Source organism: Eschrichtius robustus, chromosome 3, assembly GCF_028021215.1.
Source record: "Eschrichtius robustus isolate mEscRob2 chromosome 3, mEscRob2.pri, whole genome shotgun sequence".
In the NCBI taxonomy this organism is placed as follows: domain Eukaryota; kingdom Metazoa; phylum Chordata; class Mammalia; order Artiodactyla; family Eschrichtiidae; genus Eschrichtius; species Eschrichtius robustus.
The window spans coordinates 58779517-58806217 of NC_090826.1; the positions used below are offsets into that span (position 1 = coordinate 58779517).

The window sequence follows — 26701 nt, forward strand, 5'->3', positions numbered from 1 at the left end:
CAGTTAAGAAAGTTGAGAAGACAAAGAAAAATAGTAACACAGTTTCCAAGAACTACAGGCCCAATAGGATATTACTTTATGGCAATATTTGACAGGCAGAGGGTAGCTGATAGATCTTTATAGAATGACTGACGGTAAAAAAATTGGGCCATGGAGAACCACAGAAGAGAAAATTACCAGGGCTTGTGGATGAGATGATGGCAATCCTTGAGCTTTTGCTACAGTGCTGTTGACTCGGGCAGCTGCGGCACACGGTTCTTGTCTGATAAAAGGGAACGTAAGCTCTTCAAGAGCACTCCTTTCCTTGCAACAGGGTAATGAGTAAAACAGCCCCTGCGGCCTGCAGTCAGCAGAAGATGCAGAAAGACTTAAAATTGGTAAGAGCCAAGGGCCCACCATTAAATCCTGATTCAAAGGCACCCCTGCTCCCGCCCCCTACCCCCCAAAGCTCAGCTAATGTTAGCCAGGCTCAGTGCTCTTTGTGAGAACTCCTGAAGCAGGAATGGATGAAGATACGACCTTAGACTCTTTTTCGGGCAACAGACAATGATCTCCAACGCATTCCTGATTAGTTTTCAAGGAAAAAAATATTTTTAAGATCCAATCATGCCTGGAAAAAAACTATTCAATAGGGTTGAATTTTATTAGTCTCAGAAAACTTAAAAAAAAAAAAAGTAAAATTTAGTAGCATTTATCACCAGTAATATATATTAGAACTATGTTTCCCTCTAAAAAGTCCAGTTTTATGGGCGCATTCTGGGTAACTGAGATTCTGCTTTTATGTTGAAAATAATCATGTTGTCCACGAGGCTTAGCTCTCTAATCGTATCACTCCTTTCCATGACACACTTTCCGTCAGACACTGAGACAGAGAGATTCATCACAGAAATATTCAGGTTATGTCCGCTGCACAGAGTCAGGCAGCATAATGAGGGCAGGATGCAGCAAAGGGCACTGCCCTGAGCCTGAGTCAGAAAAACAAGAGAGAGGTTTTATTTTCACTCTGCCAGACCGCTGCTGTGGATGAGCATACTTCTGCAGGCCTTGCACTCAGAGGCAGGAGGCAGTAAGTAGTAGTCCTCAAGTGAGGCTGTGAGCGGCTCCCTGCAAGTCCCACATGTTTACAGGCACTTAGAGCACATGCTATGAAATATATCACCCCGGTTTCGGGACTTGGACTCTACTGGATGGTTCAGTAGAGTCTTTCATTGCAGCTACCAAAACAAGGCTGGGCATGGAGAATCTTCTAAGGATTGTCCATCTTTCTCCTGTATCCTCAAGAAAGAGATGAACAGCTTATACGAACAAACACACAAACAAATCCAACTATGTTCAATATAATCCACTTAACACACAATTCTACGAGAAGACAGCGCCCAACAAAATCAGTACAACCTTCCTGTACTTAAACCTACCACTTGTACTTGCTTCCTGGGTAAAGCCACCTTTGCTGCCTCTATTCTAACATTAGTTTGCACCCCCTCCAGATATTCTCAGGGAGCTTCCCGTTTTACATACATTCTGAATGACACAACCTGCTGACCCTCCCTTAGGGAAATATACAAATATATACCCGCTGCACCAGGAAAAAACAAACAGAACAAACAAACAAACAAAAAACCAACAACCACCACCCAGAGCCAAGAAAGGAAAAAAAAATCTGTCATTCCCCATACCACTGGGAGGATTTTAAAGGCAGCCCAGGGCATTCAGCAATGTTCTAACTGTGGAGCTAGTCATTTCCATGCCCAGCCTTCTCCTTGGACCCTCATGTTTCTCATTTGTTCATGTATCTGCATGGACAACTTGATTATAAGGTCTTCTGACTGCACAGGCTGTACTTTAAACTTCCATGTATTTGTTTTCCTTCCCACAAGAATGAGTTCTTAACATACCTCAGGCTTCCAATAAATTAAAAAAAAAATCTGTACATGTTTTTAGACAGATGTACATGTTTCCATCTAATTATCTATACCTAAGATGTTCACAGTGGCCTAGCAAAAGAGTAACAGAACAGCTAATTCAGAAATTCGGTTCCGATTTATCTTCTATTGGCAAAGCTGGCTTTTGTTCCTATGAATATGTCTCCCTTAATTCTAGGAACAGCTGTGGATACTGATGATGTAAGACAGTCTTTCTTAACCTTTTAAAACTCACACTCATTTCTGATAACCATAAAACCTTCCCCTTCCCTTCCCCAACCAGATTTTGATGTGCCCTTCCTCAGTTGTTTTGGGAAACTATGACATGCATTCTCACCCCCTTTCCTCTTCCCTAAATCTACATCTCCATTCCCAGTCTTTTCTCTGACTTACCATCTCCCCAGTGATGCCTTATGAGGCATCTGAAACTTGTAACAATGGCCACAGCCAAATTAATAATCTCCTCACACGGTTCCTCCCCTGGGGTTCCTAGTGCGAAAAGTGGGACACCACCATTCATGCCCCTTGTTCAAGGCAAAATCCTCAGGCATCTTTGGCTCCATTTTTACCTACTCTACATCCAGTCAATGTGTCAGCACATCCTGTCAGACCTACCATCTCCCCAATTCTATCACATCTCCACATTCCTCCCCTCCCCGCTTCCTTGTCCAAACTGGCAGCATCTGTCACCCGGAGGATATCAGCCTCCACGCTGACCTCTGGGCTTCCCTCTTGCTCCCCGCCAGCAGGGGGCACTCGTGTCCTCAGATGACGTCATTCTTCGCTCAAAACCCGCCAATGGCTTCCCAGCAGGCTTAGCGCTCCCACAGTTCGCCTACCAGGCTCTACCGGAACCAGCCCGGTCACTCGATCTGGCCACACCGACCTCCCCGTCTCCTCAGATACGCCATGACACTGATCCTTCCCGCTGCTGGACTTATTCTCACAGACACCGCAGGCCTGCACACTCCACGGCCTCACTTCCTCTGGGTCTCTGACAAGTGTCACCTCCTCAGAGAGGCCCTGCTCTCTCTTCCCTTACTCCGCTTTGCCTTTCTTCATAGTACTTGACACTGTCTTTTCTATCCTACTGAATTATTAGCCCTGCCCTCCACTGGCATGTAAACCCCGAGAGAAAAGGACGTTGTTTGTTCCCTGCTGTACCCCCAGTGCCCGAGGCGACGCCTGACACAGACGAGGCATTCAATAAAATAATCTTTTTTTGTTACTGAATAAATGCGTATTGTCAGCGAACCAGAAGTATTTTGTTGAACTTGATTTTCGGATGTTTGTGTTATGAAAATAAATATTTCCCCTTTTCCCAAATGAATCATAAGACATCGTTTTTAAACGACCCCCCTGCACACACACACGTACTTTAGATTCTGATAGGTCTGCCCTCTCTGAAACACCCCACCAGCGGGTGGGCTAGGGCGCCCCATTCCCTTGAGGGTCAATGGTGTGGTCCCCCAGTTCAATGCACACAAACTCGTGGCGGCACCCTGAGTTTTTACTAAGCATCTGACATGTTTTACAGTCTCTTGCCTCTTACTAAAGCCTTAAAGCTTTATTGCCTTCAAAAAATGCTCAGAGAATTCAACTCATAAAGAAACTGTCTGCCTTATTTATGGCAGTGGCAGTGTTTCTTTCAGTTAATTCTGAATACGGCTGGCTCAGATTTTAGTGCCAAGTGGCTGGCTAAACTACTTTTGTTGTATGCTTCCAGTCAGTTTGGGCCCAGTGGCCACAGGAAATACTGTGGAATATTAAGAAAACTCTTTGGAAGAGACAGAGGGAAGGAGGAGGCACAGAGCCTTCTTGCCAGGCACCTCCTATACATCTGGGTTTTCTGGTTGCTTCTTCAATATGGGTGCTTTTCAGAAGAACGGTGTTCCCTTCATGAACGAGCCCCATTTATGATGAGGCACTCTGAGGGGACGGCCATTCTCCCAGCCCTCTGGCATTCTCCCAGCGTGGCCTTGAATGCAACCTCACAGAGACCAGTATCTCTCTCTGAATTCCACCTTTCTCTCCTTTACTTGGCCTCTTAGCAAACCTCAGCTTCAGAGTCTAGTCAACTGGCATTTATCTACTGTGTCTTTTCTCCTTTTCTTAAAGCATCATCTGTCTGGAGCTTTTGTATGTGAGACTTTGAAATTCTTGTATAAAAACAGGATATTATTAATCTCCAGTCATTTGAGAAATAGCACAGTTCAAGGATATGGTCAAATTCTAAGAGTAGAGATAACATAAATAGAAAGCATTGATCAGTATCAGTTCTGCCCCTTTACCTCCTCAATAAATGAAATGCAATAAATCAAATGCAAGTCTTGGTGAACTTTTATTGACATGTGTGAGTACTTCTTTAAATCTTAAAAGTTTTGATGTTTGCGACATGAAATCCTATTTATTTAGGAATATTTGTTTAGGAATGTAAGTGGTTGGGTGGCTTCTCCAAAAGAGGAAAATGGCAGATATTGATTATTAAGCATTTTGTCATCCAAGTCAAAAGCTCCCACGAAAATATTTTGATATATATATATTTTAAACCACAAATTTGGATTCCTAGAATGTGTGTGTGTGCAATTTAACTCTGGACTTAATCCCACTGTAGTCTTTACATCCTTCTCAGGCTAGGCAAGTGGTTTCCTTTCTTCCTCTGCTCTCTGAGCACTGAACCTGGGCAGAGCCAATGTAAACCACACACTAGTGTACAACCCTCAAATTCCTACACTCTCCTGCAAAGCTTCACTGCCAACCCTCCTTTCAGAATATCTGCCCCCCCCCACCCCGCCCCAATACTGTTTTATATTTTCTTCTCTTCACTTAGCTTGGTCGGGAAGTATTTTGTTAACAGTCTTTTTTGGCCAGTTTCAGCACAGGGCTTCTGGCAAAAGTCAGGGTTGCAGCATTTCAGAGGCCTAGCACTAACTCCAGAAAATATTTTCCTATTTTAACTCTTTTACTCCTCTTTGCGTCTGCCACTCAAAAAGGAAGAAGAGAAAAAAACAAAACAAAACAAAAACCCTCACACACACAACCAAGAGACAAAAACATTTCTACCCAGCTTAAAACCAGCAGAATCATTACACCCCAGTTGGGGGCTTGCAAATCCTGAATCTCCTGGCGCAGATAACACAGTTTTACAAGCAAATCATCTCCATTAAACTTGAACTTATGCTTTTTTTTTTTTTTAACCAGTTCACTTATGTGAAAATGAACGTAGCCCTCAACATTTCCCTGCCAACAGAACCCCAGGTTGTTTGGGTGGAGATGCTGTGAGTTCAGGAAAGGTGGGAGCCTTGGCCTAAGGGAGGCTGTGTGCTCTGTCCACCCAGTAAGGCCCGAGGGGACATGTTGTGAGTCTGCCGGGAAAGGATTTTGCCTCCTCACGAAAGACATGAGACATGTGCCAGGTGCCTCCTCGGTTCTCAACTTTGAAACTGGTAGTAAAGCACAGAACTGTGATCGCCATCGGTGACCATGAGAAAGCAAGTCTGAATTTCAAAAACAACACAGCAAAGAAGGCAGATCCCATGAATGAAAAGAGCACAGCTCTTTAGTGGCAAATGGCAGAAGTAACTACCTCGTCTACACTTTCTGAATATGTGGAAAATAACCCCCTACTTGTTAGGGTCACAATTAGTCATGTTTTCTTTTCTGTTACTTATAGCCTTGATATACATGAGATGACAAAAGAGACGTTTATGGCTTCTAAATTTGGTCCCCACTAACTTAGAAGTGAGAAAATTTGCTTGGCAAACCTCAAACCAATAGGGCAAATATGACTTGTTATGAACGTACCTATATTATTTAGCACAGAGGCTCTCAGTTTTTACCAATCCAGAGTAATTGCTCCATCCATCCATCCATCCATCCATCTATCCAACCATCCATCCATCCTTTCTTTTTTTCTGCCAACAACCAACTGCTGAGCCTCTATCCAGTGCTGGGCGCTGCACTAGGCACTGGAAATATAAACAATGCCAAAAGACAGAAAAAACTATACCCATTTTAGAGATAAGGACATTTGAGTGTCAGCAGCTTTAAATGTTTTCCCCAAAACCACAAGTCTACAAGTGGCAGAGTTCAGAGTCAAATCCGGGACTGTATGAATTCACAGGCCTTGTGCTTTTCACTCTACCATGCAGCTTTGAACCTAGCCATTACTTTTTTAGCCCAATTTAGAAAAAAAACATTGTATTGCTTTTTAATATTCTACAATTTTGATTGTCTCTCACCCCACCATCTGCAGTTAATCTAACATAGTTACACTGTATACTGTATCTAGACCCACCCAGACCAAATATCCACTTTTCACCTTGAAGTCTGCCACTGTGCTTACAGGATGGCAATGTCACCATGATGACGTCTGCTTCCACAGCACTCATCTTGCATCTGTTGGCCACTGTATGCACCATCAGTTGGAGACCTTTTCGACCTTGCTCACCAGCACCTGGTACTCCATTGCACATGATAGGTCCTCCCTACATATCTCCTAATTATATAAAGAAAAATAAGCCATGCTGTCTCAGGAACTCCGGAGTGCCGGTTCTTAGGACTCTTAGTTTAATGAGCTGATATCACTTCCAAGACCTTGCCAGAGAGTGCCATTCCAGAAGGTACATAATAAGTCGTTGACTAAGCAATCTGCACACTGTTTATAGCAAGTATGTTCCTCACTGTGGAATGCTGGCAACAACCCAAATGTCTAGTATTTGGATACAAAGGTAAACCAACGGCTACTTATCAGTAGAGGAGATCATTTTACTGCCATCCCAAGGAGAAAGAGGTGGAGTGTAAGGACACAAGAAAAGGGCAACATCAACCAAGGTTAGATGCAAAAGTAGACCAACAAAGAAGAAGTACATACTGACCCAACTATGCAAAAATACGCACATTGGGAAAACTGGCACTAGAATGTGAGGACCTAAGTGTCCAATGAAGATTCAGAATTTAATAAAACCACTCACAATTGGCTCTTCTATTTTATCTCCACAGCCCTTCTTAAGATCCATATTACAGAATTCTTACAAAATGCATGTTCACAATTTAACATGTGACCAATTTTGAAAAACATGCCTTCTGGGTTCCTATCATGAAAATGAATGACCTAGTGATAAAAGACACCCATTTATTTGCCAGCTTAAACATATACATTGTTCTCGGTGCCTGAAGGCCACATGATAATGTTCTGTGTGTGTGTATGTGTGTGAAAAGCATAATACATGACTCTTTCCAAACTGTACATTCAGATAACCCAGCCTTTGCTTTGCAGGGACAGCCCTTCCTTGCTGAGACTGGCACACTCAGGATGCTTTTTGCTTGAGGCCTGGATTGCTATACCTTTCCTCTGGCTAACTCTGGCTTGTTCAAGAATTTCTGAACTTGGGTACACTTCCCTCAATAACAATAATAACAATGGGTACCATTTATTGAACATTTTAGTATATACTAGGCACACTTGTAAGCACTTTCCTGTGAGCCCCATTTGAATTCAATCTTGGTTTCTACTATAACCCCAAGCACAGAGTATATGACATAGAGCAGATACTCAATAAATACCTGTTTACCAGTTGAGTTACACTTTAGTTCATTTAACTCTTATGTCCACACTAAGAAGGAGGTATTATAATTATCAACTTTTTATAGATGGGATGCAGAGAAGTCAGTTGCTTAGTAGCTAACATTTTGCTAAGGTTAATAAAATGAAATAGTTAGCTTCCTGCCTCAGCTCACCCCAACTCAAAAGCCAGCTCATTCTAACTTGGAATATCACACTTTTGTGAGTTAAAAACTAACTGGCAAAACACAAAAAGTCATGCTCACCAGAATCATCTCTAAGATTCTTTTTCTACTCATCTCCAACTTGTCCTTCCATTAAAATGCAGGCCCTTGAAAGGCAGGGACCCCCTACCCTTTCAACCTCACTGGAAGGATGAAATGCTCTCCTAAGATGTCACCGCATACAAGAGGAGCATGTAGATAGAGGAAGGTAGTCCTGCTGCACTTAAATTCATAAGCACAGTTGAGTCAGGCAGAGCAAAACCATAAATTAAATTGGCTGTGAACAACAACAACAACAACTCAAGTATGCGTAACACAAAAATAAAACGTTAACATTTCACGCCTGAAATCTCAAGAAGCCCAACCTGGAGTGTGTGGCTTTGGGAAAAGGACCCCTCGTTGTCGTCGTTCTGCCTTTTGGAAAATCCCCAATTGACTGTATTCAAATGACTCCCCATTAAACTTTTCATACTTTTCCTGAAGAAGTTCTTACCTAGAAAATGGGGTGGGAGGTGGAAAAGTCCCGTTCCAGTCAACGTGGGTGCTGTCTCTGGGATGTTCCTAACGTGGCCACGAGGCTTTTAACAAGAAAACCAGTCCCTCAGAACCAAGACCTTTCCCGGGTGACCGAACAGGCCAGGCTCTTCAAGTTCTATCGAAAGCAGGGCTGAGGCGACCAGCACGTCCACGGACACTATAGGGTTACCGCAATGGCACCGAAACCAGGGTCCCTGACTCAAATGCTCTCTCCTCAGACCCTTCCCCAGTCAGCAGGCCAGTCTCATTTCCCCCCAGTTCCATTTTTAGTCCTCTGTTCAAGAACCTACAGGAGGTGCCTTTCACCGTCTGCCTCAGTCTGCCCTCCTCTGGTGCTTTCCAGTGCTCTCTGCATGAGGCCACTCTAGCTAACCAGCTTGAACTAACCAACCAATCCCTTCCTTACTCTACTTTGGGGACCTCCCCTGCCGTCCTCCTCCTCTCTTCACACATGCCTCTCGGTCATGCTGGTGCCCCAGCCTGGAATGCCTTCTGTCCACTCAAGTCCCGTCAGGCCCTGCTGATGCCATTGCCTCTAAGGCGTCTCCCCTACCCCACCGCTCCGACGGACTTCCAATCACCTGCGTATATGCTCAGCTCTGCTGCGGAAAGGAACAGACTCCCTCCAGTGACCTCACATATTAGAGGTTTACTGTAAAGATATACAAAACAATGAGGGCCATGGTGACAGGCCTCCCGGAGACCAAAAAAAAAAAAAAAAAGCAGTTCAAGAATTGAGAGGAGCCAGGGCAGCTTTGGGGATTGAATTCCCTGGTCTCCCATTAACGGCAGCAATTATGGGATCCCCCAAACTGATGACTCAGCCTTTCTTTCCTCTGCTTGGATTGCTCCTGCCATGCATCTTAGGTCTCCCCTCTGCTTCTGCTGACTCAGAGCTTGTGATGTGGCTTCTGTGACTGTCTTCCCAGCCACAGATTAGAGTACCAACTGCCAACTCTCCCAGTCCTATGTGTCCTTCATTCACAAATTCTTATAAAGAATCCGACTGGGCACATGGTGCCTTTAAACTGGGCTGAGATTTTCACAGCAGACCAGAATGCTTGTTAGACTGGCTGCCGTAGGGTCAGGGCCTCTGCCTGACCCAATCATCTGAGGCTAAGGAAGAAGGGCTGGGGGAGAAGAAGTCATACTAGTTAGGAACATGGCCACCCATTTTTAACTAATAGTCTGGGCTGCTTCCCTCAGCTGAAACTGGACTTCTTAGAAGGAGCTGTAGGCATGGCAGACACATTTATTAGTCTCTTGGGTGAACTGCTTTTCTTCACATCTCTAATGTACTTATATTAACATGCATTCCAGGCATGGTATGGATGACAGAGCACCGTATGCTAGTCTATAATCATTTCATGCCTATTTGAAGTGATTTTGTACCTAGTTAGATCGTGCCAGAAAACCCAGAACCACAGTGATATTCGTGGATAAATTTCACTGTAGGAGGGATTTAAGTTTTCACTGATGTATGCCAGTGACTAGAACCATTCTAATTCAGCAGCTCTCAAAACTGTTTAGTTTCAGCATCCCTTCACAGTCTTCAAAATTGAGGATCACAAAGGGCCTTTGCGCGAGCCACAACTACTAAGCCCGCATGCCACAACTGCTGAAGCCCGCATGCCTAGAGCCCGTGCTCCGCAACAAGAGAAGCCACCACAATGAGAAGCCCGCGCACCTCAATGAAGAGTAGCCCCTGCTCACCACAACTAGAGAAATGCCACACGCAGCAACGAAGACCCAACGCAGCCAAAAATAAATAAAAATTTTTTAAAAAACCAAAGGGCTTTTGTTTATTTGTCTTACTCTATCGATATATATATGTATATATATACACACACACACACACACACACACACACACACACTATTGGAAATTAAAACAGAAATTTTGAAAATATTTATTAATGGACTAAAAATATAACAATGATAAATCCATTAGATCCTAACAAAAACAGTGCTTTATGAAAAACAACTATGTTTTCCAAAATAAAAGAAGATACAGTGAGAAGTATAGAGCTGTTTTACCTTTTTGTAAATCTCTTTAATGTCATGTCTGTGCAAATCTAACAGAAGACAGCTGGATTCTCATTTCTGCCTTTAAGCCCAATCTGTTGTGATATGTTGTATTGGTTGTAGTATATGAAGAAAGTCTGGCCTCACATGGATATAGATGGAGAGGCTTTTCAGGTAATGGTGGATGCTTTTGACTACACCAAGACTTACACAAGTGATGATTTCTTAAAGGTTAGCTGAAACCCTTTCAATGAACTTTTCATGTTCTGCTGTACTAAAATTGCTTAGTCCATCTCGCATTTGAATAGACCTTTATACAGGGCTTGTAACATCACACATTGGTCTTTGAAAAACATCAGTTCACTAAGTTATGCAGGTTTTCCATATCTTGACACATTTCATCACACAATACCAAGAAAAAATACTCATTAACATTACCACAGATCTCATTAGGGAAGTCGTTAAGTATACTTTCTTAAAAGTATGTTTGAGAAGTTGTCAAGCTCATGGGGGCAGACACAAGTTTTCCAAAAATCCTAATTTTTTCTTGAAAGCTAGAATTTTATCACTGGCAACAAATACTGCCAGTCATTTTTCTTCAAGTGACAAGCTGACTTTGTTCTTTTTTTGAGAAAACATCTGCCAAATATTCAAGTCTAGATAGGCATAGTCTGTCTGTCAGACATTCTTTCAAAAAAAGGGGCTAGTTCAGCTTGTAACTCAAATAATTGCACAAGTGTTTTTTCTTGAGACAATCATCACACTTTAGTTTTAGCAGAAGAGCTTTATTTTCCCTTCTGTGTCACAAAGAATCTTAAAAAGATATGCGTTCAAGGGTTGAGACTTAATAAACATAATAATTTGTACTGCTTCAAGGACATTCTTCAGTGAAAATGGCATTTTGTTTTGTTTCTTTATTGTGGGTGTGTAGTGGTGAGGAATATGGGTTCTAGTACAGTTTGGTGCCACTGTCTTGATTAATAATTAGGCACAAGGAGTCTTAGCCTCCACTGCTTTTGCAGCATTATTTCAAAAGTCAATACAATAAAAAAAGTCAAATATCATCTTAATACTATAAAAAGAAATCTGACCTTGTGGACTCCCTGAAAGATTCTTGAGCCCCTCAGGGTCTATGGACCACACCTTGGAAAACACCGTTCTAAAAAGTGTTTGATAAATACTCTTGAATCCATCAATGAATGAATAAAACTTCATATTAAGCAGGGAGGTTCTAGAAAGGTTTACTGGATAAGATACCTTTTCAGTTGGGCAATCAAGACCACATAGGAGGTTTAGAGGTTGGGAGGAGTACAAGCAAAGATACAGAGCTAGAAATGTGCAGGGAACCTTCCTGGAACAGAAGCAGAAGAAAATACAACTTCAGATGACCAGCACCTTCCACGTAGCAAAGCATGTTCATGCCCGTCATGTCTGTCAACTCCCACAACAGCCCAGTGAGACTGTCATCATCGTCCTTGTTCAGATGAGGAAACTGAGGTCAGTCTGGAAGCTCTTTGAAGGCAGAAACCATGCATGTTTTCTTCACTAATAATACTCAAAACCCACACAGTGACCAGCACATCAAAGGCACACAATACATATTCACTGAATAAATAAACAAATGAGGCTCAGGGAAATGAATTGTCTGCTCAGGATCACACACCTAGAAAGTGGTGGCTCCAGGACTGAACCCAGGTCTTCTGGCACCAAACTCCACGTTGTTCCCGCCATACCCTGATGCCTTTAAAGTGATAAAAACCAGGGCCATGCTGCTGTGGGGCGCTTGGATGTCAGTACTAGTGGTTTATGAATTGAGGTATTTTTAGTAAAGGATTTACATGATCACATTTGTGCTGTAGAGGATCAAACCCAGCGGGATCTGGGAAGGCTTGGAGTGGAGAGAGACAGGAGGAGAGACCCATTAGGATTCTTTCAGTGGTCTACGTGAAAAGCATGACCTAATTCTGACACTTAACTGTGTGAATTTGGAAAGTTACTCTTCCTGTTTGATCCTTACCTTCCTTATCTGCAGAATGGAATAATGGGTTGGCCAAAAAGTTCGTTCGGGTTTTTCCATAACATGTTCCAAACGAACTTTTTGGCCAACCCAATAATAATATATAATTTCATAGAGTGATCGTAAGTGTTAAATGAAAAAGATGCACACAAAGCAACACCACAGTTCTTGGCTCCATATTAGCTACAAAAAAAAAGAAGGAAGGGTGAGAGGGAGGGAGGGAGGGTGGGTGCAGGAAAAGAAGGAAGAAGGGGAAAAAGGCGGGGGAAGGAAAGGAAGGGGAAGAAAAACCAGGGAGGAGAGGGAAATATTTGTTGAATGCCCAAGTGAACGTGGGCAGTGCCAGAGGGAGAGAGAATCTATTAAGCCCTGCTTGTGGTTTCTTAAGACAATAATAAAAGAGAATAAGAAAGAAGATCATTCTAAGGTTTCAAGCCTGGGGGACCGTAAGAATGAGCTGATAGGCAGGTACCCACAGGGCATCCAAATGGAGGTGCCAAGGAGGCTGGCTCTGTGGACGCCGAAGGGTCAGACTTCCAACAAAGATCCAGACAGTCAGGGAAGGGCACAGAGTAAAGGATCAATTAATGTCTATGGGACATGCGGCACGGTAAATGAGGGCAAATGGGAAAAAAGGAGAAAACCGGATCAGAGACACGAAAAGGAAGCACCTGCTTTAAACCACGCATCGGCTCCCAACCCCTGTCTGCAAGGCACATTTAGGCTCTCCCGTCTCTAGCCAGCCACTCCTGCTCCGCCAAACCTGACATTTGATGCGTTCACAACACCAGACTTCTCATACACTGTCCTCACTGTCTGAAAGGCATTCACTGCTCTTCCCCAGAAGCAGAGTTTCTCGAAGAGCGGTACTTGTGATTTTTAAGGTCATATGTTAATATTACGGCAAAACAAAACAATTACGGAGAGCATTGTTCACAGTGGTACTTTTGAAGCTCTGGTTCCCTCATCACCCCCTGGGTTAGTCCTAGCCTCTCTCCGCCCTGCTGCTGTGTCCTCTGAGCCCCACCACACACTTGCCTCTCCCGGCTCGTTTCCTAGGTTTGCTGGACCTTGTTCCTTCTGCCCACCACTCTTCTCCTGCTGTAGTAGAAGGAGGTGTGTCTCTTCCCCGAGATGTGACCTTGTCCTGGAAGTCTCAGACGCTCAGTCCCACTCAGTTGGCTGAGTGGGCCAGGAAAACAGATACAGAAGGTCCCAGTAGAGGAGCCACAGGCAGAGGACGGGATACCACTGGCCAGAGGTGTGGGGAGAGACCAAGGATGGCAGATCCAGAGGAAGCTAGTGGGTTTCACAAGTAGAAGACTATTAGGGATCTAAAGCATGCACTCTCATCAGAAGGGGTATTGCCCACTCCCCCTCCCCAGTGTGGGTGCAAACTGGCTCTTGGGGGGGAGTAAAAAATTCTTAATATGACAGTGGTTTGTGGCCCTCTAAAGCTCAACCCTACTTAATCTGTGTTCCTTAATATTTAATTTAATTAAACCAATGAACTTAAACTTATTTTACTCTTTCTCCTTATGGGGTGATAATGAAAAAACGTTGGGAAGCACTGATCTAGAAGGTGATTCAGTGAAAGGGGTGAGAGGAGGGCACCCTGTAAGGACTGAAGGCAGAAGGAAACGGTGGAGGAAACTGCAGTGATAATGCCTTTTTGTTCCTTCCGTTCATGGGTAAGCCTCTTGATCTATAACCACAGAGTACTTAAACACGTCAGGCCCTGCAGGAAGTACTGTACCTGTAGTGTTTTATCTTCACAACAGCCTTCTGAAGTTATGTTCCCTTTTTAAAGATGCTTAGAGAATGTAGGTAGCTTATCCAAGGACCCATGAGTGGTCAGTGGTAAATGATGCAAGTTTAGTCCTTAGCCCAGGTTGGACACATCGTAACTATGAGCGGAGCTGGCAGGCCTGGACATATTTGTGCGGAGAGGGGAAGAAGTGTCTGCTACATGGTGAATGTACCAAAAAAAAATGTTATTTGAATGAGACGGCAGAGAAGCGAAAACGCAACTGGGAGAGGAGACAATTGACGGGGAAGGAATCCAGGCAACTGGACATGACAGCCTCCAGCAGCAGAGCAGGGCGGGAGGAAGGAAGCGCAGAAAGCGGGTTCAGGGCTGGGGGAGGTGATGGGGCAGGGCCTGGGGAACAGAAGGAGTGGACAAATCCTGTCCTCACTGAGGCCAGCAGCTGAGGGCAGACTGCACGAGTCCCTGGCGGAATCAATCCACACCACTGCATTACTCTCTGCAGCAATCTTCTCGAATGAGAATCTGTTCATATTATGTCTCCCTCCTCTTTCCCCAAGGCCCAGATTTAGAAAAGGTAACCGGACACCTTGCTTTAGTGAAATAATTCCCAATTTTTTCTAGACGACTTCTTGCCATCAGAAACAAGAAAAACAACTTCCCAGGCCCTCAGTAATAGTAGCTGTCGTTCCAGGGTCCACTGTGTGAGAAAATGCTCACTCCACATTAACTGTGTCCAGCTGAGACACTTCATATGACTTCACAGTGCCTTTATCACAAAAATGCATGTGTACAACAGACATCCAATACGTGAGACATTCAGTCTGCGGGCCATGCAGACTGGATCTGCAAACCCCATCCCCATTTGGACCATAGGTTGGGAACAAGTGGTCTACAAGAAAGGCACGTGACATCCTAGATGGGGAAGGGGTCTGGCATTACCCAGACCTCCGTTCAAATTCCAGCTCTCTGATGCCCAGCAATTTAATGATGGGTAAGTTATTGAAACTTCAGTTTGCAATGCCTCGGTTTTCACCTTTGTAAAATGGGGATAGACATATAAGGTTTTTAGCTTCAAATGGGACTGAATTTATCACATGTAACACAGTACCTGACACAGAAGAGGTAGTCATTATGATTATATCAGTTCTCTACAATCAATCAGTGGTTCAGTTTTCAAAGTGTGGTCCCCAGACCAGCAGCATCAGAATCGACTGGCAACTGGTTAGAAATGCAATTTTCAATGCAGACGCACTGACTCACAGTACTACGTGTTTTAACAAGTCCTCCAGGTGACTCTGGTGCTAAAATTTGAGAACCACTGCTCTACAGTACTGGTTTTCAACTTAAAAAAAAATAAGCCGGGGCTTCCCTGGTGGCTCAGTGGTTGAGAATCTGCCTGCCAATGCAGGGGACACGGGTTCGAGCCCTGGTCTGGGAAGATCCCACGTGCCGCGGAGCAACTAGGCCCGTGAGCCACAATTACTGAGCCTGCGCGTTTGGAGCCTGTGCTCTGCAACAAGAGAGGCCGCGATAGTGAGAGGCCCGCGCACCGCGATGAAGAGTGGCCCCCACTTGCCGCAACTAGAGAAAGCCCTCGCACAGAAACAAAGACCCAACACAGCCAAAAATAAATAAATAAATAAATAAAGACACATGGGACTCACTGTGGGATATATTTAAAAAAAATAAAAATAAAAAATAAGTCGAGGAATCCCTTCTACAAAAGGTTCTTCAGAAGGCTGATTTGTGAAATATGAATATTTTAAAAATTTTATTTATTTTTATGTATTAATTTTGTATTAATTTATTAATTTTTGACTGCATTGGGTCTTCGCTGCTGCGTGTGGGTTTTCTCTAGTTGTGGCGAGCGGGGGCTACTCTTCATTGCGGTGTGTGGGCTTCTCATTGCGGTGGCTTCTCTTGTTGTGGAGCACGGGCTCTAGGCACACAGGCTTCAGTAGCTGTGGCACGCGGGCTCCGTAGTTGTGGCTTGCGGGCTCTAGAGCACAGGCTCAGTAGTTGTGGCACACGGGCTTAGCTGCTCCGTGGCATGTGGGATCTTCCCAGACCAGGGCTCGAACCCGTGTCCCCTGCATTGGCAGGCGGATTCTTAACCACTGCGCCACCAGGGAAGCCCAAAATATGAATATTTGAAACAGCTCTGAAGGTTCTGGGTAGGGTGAGCTCCGACAAGTACCCTCAGATCCTGCCTCATTCCCCGCAGCCATCCCGAGGGACCTCAGGGGCAGGAAACAGGGGTCTCTGGCTTAGTTACAGATGCTACAATTTTGGGTGGCACCACTTGAAAGAATTAAAAGACTCAACACGACACTAAACCGTTCAACCATAATCACAAGGCACACCCAGCTGCAGTAAAATAATGCTTCCCGGGGTTTCCACGGCATCTGCAGCTAAGCCACTTCGCCCTGGGTCACCCCCTCAGAGTCACCCTCCAACACCGACCGCATTGCTGGCCCTACCCGGCTGTCTCATGTGCTTGGGGGCAAACTTCCCACAATTGCCAACCTAGCCGTCCTTCTTTGGCCCCAGCTTCATGTTTCACTGCCTGCTACTCAGAGCAAGTTTTACTCCACTCACACCAGGCTAGAAGACCTACTTATTCTGTGGTAGCCAAAGTACATTTTATGCCTTGATCAAAGTTTGGTGGCACACTTCTGAAGAGACTCGAGGCCCATCAGTGAGCTGTGGGCGTGCCAGTGGCGAATCACCACCTGGGAACAAGGTTTGAGGACCACTGATGGAGAGGCTATCACTAAGGAGTCCTGAGAGGGTTTTATCTGTTTACTGACGATTACATTCCACCCGGGGCTTACATAGGCTGCCGTGAGAAAAGGAGCACAAGGAAGAGAAGCCAAGAGGGGACCCACAGCTCCCAAGAGAGGGGATCCACTTTGTTTTCTCAGATGAAACAGCTGACTATGCAGAGAGAGATTAGGGAATGCCACATTAAGCAAGATTACTAGGAAAAACTAGCACCCACTGATCAAATCAGTCATCTGTCATCAGGACAATGTCTCCCAGCTTGTATTTCATAGGGGTTGCATGGTATTTGTCTCCACCCTGGCGATGAGGATCACCTCGACACAGTAAGTTCATCACCTGCGGCACCTTAGAGAAAAGAAAACCCACCCACGAAAAAAAGCTTGCAAAGGGATTTCTTCTCACTGATATCCTACTCTAAGACTCCCCCGATATTATTGAGATGAGGGAGCAGAACAGGTATCAACTTCAGGTGACAGATGAGGAAACTGAGGCAGAGGTAGGCTAAGCACCCTTCCAAAGGTCACACTGCTGATCAGTGGAGAGCCACGTCTGCACACAATGAGACTTTGGAGGGAGATACAATCCAACCCACTACTTCACAGAGGAGCCACCTTTCATCCAGAAAGAGGGGGTGATTGGCCAAGGCTGACTCTCCGGGGTTGGCACAAGACCAAGTGTACCTGAGCCGCCAGAAAGGTGAGCCTCTCGCCCTGTGAGAATATAAGGCAGAAGGTGAGGACAGGCCTTTTTCTCCTCCTCAATGTCTCCAAAGCTGGACTGTCCAAAATGGTTGTCACTAGCCATATGCAGCTATAAAAATTTGAATTTTAATTAATTAAAATTAAATAAAGCAAAAGACAAATCCAACTCCTCAGTTTCACTAGTGACATTTCAAGTGCTCAGGAGCCACATGTGGCCGGTGGCTACCATCTTGGACAGACTGAACATTTCCATCCTGCAGACAGTGCTATTGCACAGAGCTGCTCTAAAGACACACTTATGACAGGTGTGTAGTTGGGTAGAACAGGCAGCTGGACCTGGAACCAAGTCCCAGGGGGTGCCACCAATTAGTTCTACAAACTCAGGCCAATCTCTGGCCCTCAGTTTCCTCATGTGTAAAAAGCAGGAGTTGGGCTCCATGATCACCATGGCCCATTTCCACTGTAACCTTCCTTAATTCTGTACCTAAAACTCCCGACGGTAGGCTCCTAACTCTCCCCACTCTTCTTTCCTAGGACCTCCTGGCTGACCCTTTATCAAATTAGAGCAAAAGAACAATGCACCTGGACTTAATTATTTCTTGTAGAAGCACAGTCACTGAATGAGAATTAATAACATCCTTCTAATTACTTCAAGGGTTAACAGGAGAAATGGCCACAAGAACAGTCTCTCCAAATGGTCCCCAGGAATAACTGCTGAAGATACTCAGGAATCTATCTCCAGTGTCCCTCACATAAGGACCTACATGACAAATCTGTTGGCGTTTAGGGCCAGAAAAAAGCATATTTCTCCAGAAAACTGCAGAAAACATTTCCTTTCACCACAGAATGAAAACTACATTGTTCACTCTGACTTGGGGGGAGCTGGTGGTGAGATATTGGCTTCTCAGAGGAACAGATGATTGGGGCCCTTCTGCCCAGCACCTGGGTCAATGACGTATCTTGCACAGAGCTCCTGACGGCTTCCGGCTGTAGCTCTGCCCCACTGACTATACAGTTTCAACAGAGGTCGCATCTAACCCTTTTTGAAAGTACAGATGGAATTACAACACGTTTGAAAAATAAATAGCTTAATGATCTTCCCACTATACTATATTGTAGAAATATAAATTTGGAGTACTGTGAGAATTAAAAACATGGACTTCAAATCATCGGGCTGAAGAGAATTACCTATTCTGGCAGAATTCTCAAAAGGCTGGCCTGGGAGAACTTTAACATCCTTCTCCCTACCACTGCCTCCATCAGACCTTCCAATTAGATTAATTAAACTCCAATTAATTAAAAGAACAATGGCAAACATTTATTGGTGTCTAGTTTACTCAGTGTCAGGCACCGTTCTACGCACTTTATATATATTAACTTACTTACGCCTCAAAATAACCCCAGGAAGAAGGTGCAATATCATCTCCATCTTCCAGGAGAGGAAACTGAGGCACTGAAAGGTGAAGTAACTTGTTGAAGGTCACACAGCAGCAAGTGGCAGAGCTGGGATTAGTCTCTGCCGGTCAGGCTCCTCCTCTCTGCCACTGCAGGAACCCTTTTTTCAATATGGACAGTAAACACTGTCTCACTTTATAAAGTATAAAATTTAAAACATCTTTAGAAAACATTACAAAAACATGCAAAGTAAAAAAAAAAAAAAAATCGTTCTTGCTTAGCAAACACAACTTCCAGATTTGTCCCCTCATACCCCTTGTAGCCTGCCAGCCCTGTGCCTTTCCTGTTTAGAAATTCTGGAGAACGCCAACACTTTAATTCTGTCACTTTTCCAACATTTACTCTAAACTTCCTCAGCATTGTTTTCTGGTGAAATAACCAAAACGCATGCATTCAATGCAATCATCAACCAAAAGCCTATTAACAATCAGCAAAGCTGTTCCTACCTATTACAACGCTATATTTAACAAGGGCAAGTCACAGATAATAAAAAGACAATTGAGCTGAGAACTGATAATTCCAGTCTTTGCAGCTGTCATGAGCCAGTTGAAAAACAAATTCACATGAGTGATTGCTGGGCTCTTTATAAACATGGTACCTGCCAGGAAGCAGCTCCACTTTCTCTTCTCTGGACTTTCTGTCCTGCCATAGATGCTGACTCCGTTAAGCCTCAGGTTTTACAATGCTTTTATGCGCTTTTATGTTTTATATGTTTCTGAGGACAATCTTCTGTGGACAATAAAAGAAGTCTCTGAAAGGTACTAGAAAATTAACACTTAAGGAGTTAAGTGCGTCTTGTTCTTGTTGTTGCTTTTTTTTTTTTTTTTTTTAGTACCAGAGATCAGCATGGTATAGTCTAACAGAAACAGGTTTGAATTCTGGCTTTGTTCCTCAGGAGCTGTGCAGCCTTGGACAAATTACTGAACCTCTCTGAGTTGTAGTTTCCTCTTCCGTAAAGTGAACTAATTATACTTCCTTTATAAGGTTGTAACACTTGGTCAAAAGCAGGCACACAAGAACGTTACTTCCCTCTCCTTCTCATCGTCAAAGCTGTAAAAAGTGAAGTTAGTTTCAAAACCAAGTGGCACTCCTGAGATTCTATTTTTCGTTTTAATTTGGCACGTGACCATAGAAGTTCCCGAGGGACTCTTACTTTCAGATGCTTCTGGAAAGCATTACCATATGGAAGGCTTCTAGCTCTCAAGGGGGAATGGGGAAATCTATGGGGAATGGACATTCAATCCAAAAAAACCTCTCTCTAGAAATGAAATTGTATTTGTATCCAGCTAAACAAATCCACAAATCATTTCTATGAATGTGAATTTTACAGGTCACCTTCCCTCACAATTTTTCCTTTACTAAATCCCTGAAAACAATAAAATATGCTATTGGACATAAAACAGAATGAACATTGATCATTAAAGCCATTTCTAGTCAAAAGTCAAGAGCCTGCTATATGCTCCTCAAAAACACTAAATTGCTCCTAGGCTCCACGTGACGAACCTGGCCATGAGTAACACATGTTGAACATGACTCGTGAGTAACATGAGTTGAGCAGATTCCCTTTCTCCAGAAAACTACCCATGGGGTGGTGTGATTTGCCGCAGAGAGAGAGGCCTGGACCGAGAATCCCTCTCGCACCCAGAGTTGCCGTGCTCTTCCGCTGTGGGTGACTGTGTCCAAATGGGAATGGTGACATTGTCCCTTCAAGGACACTCCTTTTTGTTTTCACCTAACAGGATACACCAATAATTTGTTCAGAAGTGGGAAGAGCTGGATTAGACAGCTCAAGGGTAGAGCTCAGCGTGTTTCAAGGAAGGGGCTCTGTGAGCTGATGCGGAGAGAGGATTTATCGCAAAGGCTACTCCCAGACCCCATAATTAGATGAGGAAATGAGCCAGAAGCCGTAAAACTCACTGGCGGCCAAGTCACGGCTTCTCCTCGGGTCAATCATCCGCACGGCAGAGAACCAGCCTTACCTCGGGCATCAAGAAGACCACCCTCGGGGCACCCCTCCCAACCCTTCACTGTGCGCTTGGGGCCACCTGGGAGCTTTACAGGAATGGCCACCCTTGGGCCCCATGCCCGCGGGGCTGACTTCACAGGTCTGGGTGCAGCCAGGTCTCTCTGACTGTCAAAAATCACTCTCCAGCTGATCCCAATATGCAGACAAATCTGCAAACCATGACCCTGGGCTCTTCTGCTTTCCAGGCTACCTGAGCCACTAGATCCTATTCCCTTTGAGAATTCTTTTCCTTTTTTTTTTTCCTAAAGAAGGAATAAAAAAAAAAGTACGAAGTCATAAATTTTAAACTTTTCTCAAGAAAGTTCGAGGTCAGAGTCCTCGTTGTGAATTCACCACTCTGCCCTGCCTCCATAATAAAGACTACAACCCAATCGAAGTGGTTAGAGCACAGAATGTATTCCTCAGCAGAGTGTAAAGGGTGCCCCTTTCATAAAGGGTGTGAAGGGAGATGCATCAAGATGTTTCTGGAGGGAAAAAGAAGTCTAAGAAAGCTTCACTGCCTTTGGATATCCTTACAAGAGTTTTCCCAACTCTCCAACCTCTTGACTTCACTGGGCTCCTCCTCCTTGACTCACCCCTGTAGCCTTGTTACAAATCACTCACTCTTAGACAAGGCCCTCCCTCTCTCCTCCATTCTCCAGCAGCCTCCTGCCTGCCACAGGCCGCCTCTATCCCCCACCTCCACCCCAGGTTTCCAGGCAGATGCTCACTGCCAAGGGTGTGACCCATAAATACCACTGGGGCAGCGGTGAACGAGATGGGTGGGGAGAGAAGGTGTGTCTAGAGGTCTCTCCAGGCCTGGTTCCTGCCTACACAGCTATCCTGATACAGGTGGGACCAGGTGACAGGAGCTTCTGAGTCTGGCCAGCAGCCAGACATGCCCCCAGCTCACAGGGTGGATTTGACAAGGCAGCACAAAACAGGAAAACAAGAGACGTAGGGTTCTAATCTCACCTCTGCCCTTCACTAGCTCCCTGACCTTAGGCAAGTAACAGAAACTTAAACTTTAGAAAGAGCCTCAGTTTCCCCATCTGCAAAGTGAAAACGAATGTTTGACCACTGTTTTAGTCCATTCAGGCTGCTATAACAAAAATGCCATACACTGGGTGTCTTAAACGACAAACATTTATTTCTTACAGTTCCGGAGGCTGAAAGTCCAAGATCAAGTTTCTGGTAGATTCAGTGTCTGGTGAGAGCCTGCTTCCAGGTTCACAGATGGCCACCCTCTCACTGTGTCCCCATACGGCGGAAGGGGCAAGGCAGCTCTCTGGGGCTTCTTCTGTAAGTGCAGTAATCCTATTCATGAGGGCTCCACACTCATGACCTAATTACCACCCAAAGGCCCCTCCTCCTAATATCCTCATACTGTGGGGATTAGGATTTCAACCTACGAATTTTGGGAGGACATAAACATTCAGTCCATAACAACCAGACTCTTCACAAAGCTTTGTGACAAGAAGTGCTCAAATTTAAATACAATATAAATTCTCTAAATATTCATTGAGTCTTCTATGAGTTGTCTGCCACTGGCAATAGACAGAGGAAAAAATGTCACTGGCTTCAAGAGGTACAGTACATTCTGGAGGGGAGGCAGAGATATGCAGGTAAAACTACACAATTCAATGCAATAATCAGTGTGCTGGTTGAAAAGCCTGCCACGGGAAACCCAGACAAGGGAAAATTTAAATATGTCCCTGAGATAGGGGTAGGAAGGATAGGAGAAAAAAGGTAACCGCAAGAGTGATAACATCTAACATTTATGGAGCTGTATATGTCAGGCTCGGTTCTAAACACATTATGTATATAATAATTTCAGGCGAGCCTCAAAACAGTCTTGTGAGGTAGACTAGTACTGCTATCCCCATTTTACAGATGACGAATCTGAAGTTCAGAGAGTGCTATGGTTTGAATGTGTCTCCTCAAGATTCAAGTTGAAATCCTAAACCCAATGTAATAGTATTTGGGGGTGGGGCCTTGGAAGGTGATTAGGTCATGAGGGTGAAGTCTTCATAATTGGGATTGGTGCCCTTATAAAAGAGACCCCATATAAGTGATATAATATTCTCTAGTTCCATCCATTTTGCTGCAAATGGCAGTATTTTATTCTTTTTTATGGCTGAGTAATATTCCCCTGTGTGTGTGTGTGTGTGTGTGTGTGTGTGTGTGTATGTGTGTGTGTATGTGTACATTACACCTTCTTAAGCCAATCATCACAATACTGTAAATCTATACTTCAATAAAAAATAAAATAAAATAGACCCCACACAGTGAGAAGACTGCTGTCTATGAACCCAGAAGTGGGCTCTCATCAGACACTGAACCTGAAAGGTGTCTTGATCTTGGACTTTCCAGCCTCCAGGACTCTGAGAAATAAATGTCCATCATTTATAAGCCACTCAGTCTATGGTATTTTGTTATAGCAGCCTGACAGAGGGAGAATCAGTCATTCAAAGTCACATGACTAGTGAGTGGTAGAGCTCGGCTTTGGGCCTGGGCTTGACCTCAGGACCTGGATCTTCAGTTTTTGATGACACTTCCTCCATTGTACCTGTGAAACCGTATCCCAGCTCCCAAGTCATTGCCCGGCCAAGGGAAAGTCAGACACACCCTCCTCTGTGCTTCACACTTCTTTATTCACATAGCTCTCTAACCCTCCCATCCTACTGTCATTGTTTTTGTGTCTGTTCACACGTGTCCCGCCCCCCCATTAGCTTGGTGGTCCTTAAGGGCAGGAGCAGAATGCATCAAGTGCCTCATAAACAGCTGGTATTTAATAAATGTTTTCTTAATGGGTGAAAGAAAGAACAAAATTATTCTAGGTTTCAAAACACAGGCAAGAACTCACTGGGTAGTTGGAGGGAAACTTCCTCAAAGTAGAGGCAGTATTTTCCTCACTCTTATATCCCCAGAACCTAGCACTTATAGGTGCTGCGTAAATGCGTAATAAACTCTGGGCAGAGGAAACAGTGTGAAGAAATCCAGAGAGATTTAAGGCTACACAGTGAATATGGGTAATCTGGCCAGGATGAATCAACTAGCCAGGTTGTGTGGGAACAGGGAAGTGCTTTTCAAACTATCCGTGGTGAAAGATCAGCTTTTCAGTTTTATTTCTAATTCACCATGGACCAATACTTTTATAAGATGCAATAAAAAGAACTGATAGAAAAATGAAATATAAAATGCAAGCCAAATTTTTCATTAGATTCAAGAGATGTAAAACTTGCTATGAAAATGTCTAAATGTGTTCTCTCCATGTGGGTACTTACCTAGTGTCTGATCATTAGCGAAGAGTCTGTCTGCAGAGCAAGCTTTGTGTGGCACTGAGAGGGTGGGAGGATGAGGTGCAGAGCAGTAGGGAAGGTGAGCTACAGTCGTGGTACCAAGGACTGTGGGTTAATAATGTTCATGGAGGGCTTTCTGTGTGCCAGGCACTGTCCTAAGTGCTCCATGCATATAACTCATTTAAATTCCACAACCTATCTGTGAGGTTGGTGCTATTATTACACCCATTTTAGAGATGGGGACACTGAGGCACAAGACAACTAAATAACTCTTCCAAGATTCCAGAGCATGTAAGAAGCACAGGCAGCCTTGAACCTGTACAGTGTGAACCCTTAACCACTAGCCTGTGATGCCTTTGGGGAGCTGCCAGACAGGAAGTGACATATTCAAACCCATGTTTTAGAAAAATCACCCTGGTGGCAGTGTGCGGGGGAAAGGTCAGTTAGGAAGCCACGGCGACAATCTGGATGAGAGGCAGTGGGGGTAGAGGAGAGCAGACCAGGCATGTGGACTAGTTCGGAAGTGGATGTGGCAGGCTATGGTGGAGGCCAGGGGTATCTGAGCTGGAGGGAGGGTAAGAGGACGGAGGGGTTTCGGAGGACTCAGGGGTCCAGAGCTTGGCATCCTGGGTGGATGGAGATGTCTACAGACTTAAAGAAGGCAGGAAGAAAAGCAGGCTTTGAGGGCAAGATGATGAGGTTGGTTTTCAAGAATGTCTACCTGAATTTGAAGAGCCTAAGATAATCTGCAGTTGTGTCTTGGGAAAATTCTGCAGACTGCAATCTTAGAGTAGTGTACTGCATTCAGGTAGCTACTATTTTTACTCCGGTTCTGCTAAACCACTCTCCTCCTCTTCTCCCTTCCCCTTTGCCCCAGTTACACTTAAAATAGTTTAAAAAGCAGAAATTCCCCAATGCTAACTCTCCTCCCTTTGAAAGTCACACACAGTATATAAAAGTGTTCTGGTCACCAATTCCAATTTGTGGCGGAGGCTTCCACACTACCAAGCAATTCTTGACACCAGCTGAGTGTCCTACAATTCAACTCAATTCTGACATTATCTACCTGGAGATAGCATCGGATTCCACAGGTTAAGGGCTCAGAGCGGCTCACAGAACTTAGAGAAACATTACTTACTTAGATCACTAGGTTTATTATAAAAGGATATGACTCAGGAAGAGCCAGATGGAAGAGATGCAGAGGGCAAGGTGCAGGGAAAGGGCACGGAGCTTCCATGCCCTCTTGGAGAGGACCACTTTTTCCATAACTCCACTTGTTCATCAAAGGGAAGCTTTCCTAACCCTGTCCTTTTGAGTTTTTATGGAGGCCTCATTACATAGCTATGACTGATTACATCACTGGCCAGGGGTGACTGATTCAACCTTCAGCCCCTCTCCCTGCCCTGGAGGTCTGAGGGGTGGGACCAAAAGTTCCACCCTTCTAATCACATGGTTGAGTCCCAGGGAAACAGCCCCCATCCTTAGGTGTGGTCCCAAAGTCACCTCAATAACAGAACAAAAGACACCTTTATCGCTCTCATCACTTGGGAAATTCCAAAGGTTTCAGGAGTTTTGTGACAGGAACTATACGATCTCATTATAAATCACAATATTGTTCATAGCTGTATCCTCAAAGAGTAGGTAACTGATAAATACCTGCTGAATGAAAAAAGATCATTTTTGTGTTTATTGAAAACTGAAAAAAAGGATGAAGAGAGAGGACCTTTATCCTTGATAAGCTAAACAGTTAATAGCAAAGAAACATCTGAGTACAAGAGAGACACATCTCAGGGCAATGCCTCTTCCCTTGTGTTCCTTTCCCTTCCAGGAGGCCACCCCCTCCAGCCCACACACCTGGTGGACACCAGGACAGGTAATATGGTGCCACAAAGAGCACTGACTGCAGAGCCAGCAGACCTGGATTCAAAGCAAGATGCCACCACCACTTACTGCTGAGCTCCTAAGCAGTATTCAACCTCCCTGAACCTGCTTCCCCACCTGTAAATGGAGCCAGTACTGCCTACCTCAGAGGGCTACTGCAAGGCCTGAGAAAGTGTGTAAAGGTCCTAGCACATGTCGGCACATAGATGTCACTCAAGGAGTAACTATCACCATCACTGTCATCAAATTAACTGCCCACACACTACACTCTCTCAATTACTGTTTGTCAAGTGCATCTAACTGTGAGAATAACTTCAACTGAAGTTAAAGGTGATGGGTATTATATGAGCACTATGATCATACTATTAATTATAATAATAATAGTTAATGCCTGAGCACTTACTATTGACACCCTGAATGCTTTACATACATTAGTAGCTCTTTAATTTTTAAACCAAAGATAGTATTTAATCAATTCTAAGAAACATATTCTGTTCACATTTTAACATCCCTGA

The 26701-nt window shown here is 44.3% G+C and overlaps 1 protein-coding gene across 5 annotated transcripts in view; it reads right to left on the minus strand.

The window, feature by feature from the left end:
- GNG12 (G protein subunit gamma 12) overlaps nucleotides 1-26701 on the minus strand; it is a 126947-nt gene that overhangs the window by 88130 nt on the left and 12116 nt on the right. The window contains exon 1 of one of the 5 annotated variants that reach the window (XM_068540087.1): nucleotides 178-313. The exons of the other annotated variants lie outside the window; for them this stretch is intronic. The gene's annotated coding sequence lies outside the window, so the exon portion shown is untranslated. Of the gene's footprint in view, nucleotides 1-177; nucleotides 314-26701 lie in introns of those variants that run through there. 5 annotated transcript variants of the gene reach the window in all.